The following is a 2,580-nucleotide window of genomic DNA, read 5'->3' as shown; positions in this document are numbered from 1 at the left end:
GGAGGCTGAGGCAGGAGGATGGCTTGAGCCCAGGAGTTTGAGGCTGCAGTGAGCTATGATGATGCCACTGCACTCTACCCAGGGTGACAGAGAAAGACCCTGTCTCACAAATAAAATAAAATAAAAGTAAGAAGAAGCCTTCCTGAGAAACCTCCCTTTCTGGCATCTCAGTGGCTGGACTTGGGACATGTGGCCTTTCCTGATGCAGTCATGGGCCAGGGGCAGACTTTCTCCTGGAGCTGAAGGAGGGGTCAGAGTCCCTTATGTGTCTGGAGGGAGGCCCCTCCATGAATTGGGATTCTGCTGGGATGGAGGGAGGCAGTATGGACGATGGAGTTGGGCTATCCATGTGCTTCCCTTTCGTGTTGCGGGCTCTCTCTGAATGTCTGGTATTTCTTTAAAGTCCGTTCATACTTGAGAGTGAGCCAATAAAAGGCTAACAGGGGCTTTCAGTACTGGTAGAGCTTTTTAACTTGAAGGCTGGACTTTTATATCAAGTGTGAAAATAAAATGAAGACATATTTAGGTGCAAGATTACTTAGAAAATTTACCCTCTTCTTAGGGAGGTCACTTTCTTAGGGTGCGACTTGAGAATATGCTTCAGCAAAATTGAGAGGGGAACCCATGGAAGAGGAGGATGTTGGGCACAGGAAATAGGAGATCCTACCCGGAAGAGAAATATCTCCTGGTCCCAAGACGAAGCTGTGTAGCAGGGGAGAAGGTAGGCGATCTCCGAGCAAGGAGTTAGGCAAATCCGTTAGAACTCTAAGACAAATTAAAAGCTATATAACAAAGGATAGGTAATCATAGGAAATTATTGGCTGTGCACTGAGTAATACTTACATTCTCTTAAAAAGCAAAGAAAATTAATAGTTTTTCCGTTTTTAGATTCAAACTCTGGACCAGATAGCGTTGATCTCAAATATCTGAGATTATGGCAATATTCTTTATCTGTGCTATTCAATACGATAGCCACTAGCCACATGTGGTTTTTGAGTGCTTGAAATGTGGCTGGCTAGTTGCAACCGAGGAACTGAGTTTTAAATCTTATTTAATTTTAATTCATGTAAATGAATATAGCCTCCTGTGGCCAGTGGCTGCTATATTGGATAGTGTGGCTCTAGACAATATGAGCAAGAGAATGCCAATGTTGCCACAAAGTGACAATCCAGAATTTATTAAGGCAATATTTACCCAGCACTCAGGGGTGCTGGGCACTGTTTCAAGGTCTTCCCATGTCCTAACTCATTTAATCCCCACAGCAACAGTGCCAGGCAGGGGTTGTTATCCTAATCCCTTTCTCCCAGATGAGCAAACTGAGATGAGCACAGAAAGGTTACATTGTTACTCAAGGTCACACAGTCAGTTGCTGAGCCCCAGCCTGGCCCCAGGAAGTCTGGCCTGAGTCTTCCTCACTTAACCACTGTGCCCCGCTGGGTCTGATAACTGATATCAAAAATGATCGCAGAGAAGTATTATTTAAAGATACAAAAGCAACTTTTGTCACGGTTACAAAGGGCCTGAAGAGATTGATTTGACTGGCCTGGGAGGTGGGACCCGGCTGGGGCAGGACCTCGGGTCACATGCTCATCTGAGATTATGACAGGCAGCAACAGCAGAGTTAGCGCATTGCTTAGGCATGTGGACTCTCAGGAAGAACTGAGACTAGACAACGTTAAAAGCATTAAAAATGGTTTCTTTCGAGACCATGACTCGAGGAGAAGGGAGAGGATTATTACTATTTATAGTGAACACTTCGGTACTTATATTATGTATTACTTTGATAAAAATTAAGAAACAATACGTTTTAATTTTAATTTAATTTATTTTTTAGAGACAGGATTTTCCTCTGTCACCCAGGCTGGAGAGCAGTGGCATGATCTAGCTCACTGCAGCCTCAAACTCCTGGGCTCAGTGACCCTCCTGCCTCAGCCGCCCCAGCAGCTGGGATTGCAGGTGCAGCCACCTAACAGTGGTTTTCACTGACTAAATTAGTACCCAAATGTCTCCTTTCTGACCAGATGGCTGTTCCCCAGAGGACAAGGACTGCATGACTTGTCAGTCTTGTTCCTGGAGAGGGTTGTGGAGGGGAAGAAAGGGCCCCAGGCCCCGAGGATCAGAAAGGGCATTAGCAGAGTCAAAGGTGAACAGACATAGTTAAAGTGGTGAAAACAGGTTTTATTCAGTAACTGCCAAAGGTGGGGAAAGAGCTGAGCTCCCTTCTGGTTTATACAGGGCTGGTTTGAGCCTTTTAAAGGAAGCATGAGGGAGTAGGGGAGAGGAGCGCAAGGGTCAGAGAAGTGCAAAAGGACGAGGGTTGCTCAGTGTGCATGGAGAGGCCACTGCTGGCTGGCAGAGAGGGAAGTTACCGCTCTGTTCCCTGCCACCCCGCCCCCAGGCATCTCTCAGAGAATGGCTCTGGGTCCTAGAGAGAGCTGCTGCTGGTTGCAAGACATACACATTTATATTTGTAAGGCCTTTGCAGTAAATGCTCTAAGAAAGGTGTCCGCTGTGTGTTGGCTGGAACAAATTCCCAGTTGGCGCTGAGCTTCCCTGGCAGGCTTTTTTTTTTTTTTTTTT

This window comes from Propithecus coquereli, unplaced genomic scaffold (genome assembly GCF_000956105.1).
Source record: "Propithecus coquereli isolate 6110/MARCELLA unplaced genomic scaffold, Pcoq_1.0 Scaffold66, whole genome shotgun sequence".
Lineage (NCBI taxonomy): Eukaryota > Metazoa > Chordata > Mammalia > Primates > Indriidae > Propithecus > Propithecus coquereli.
Note: the sequence above shows the minus strand (reverse complement) of the source record.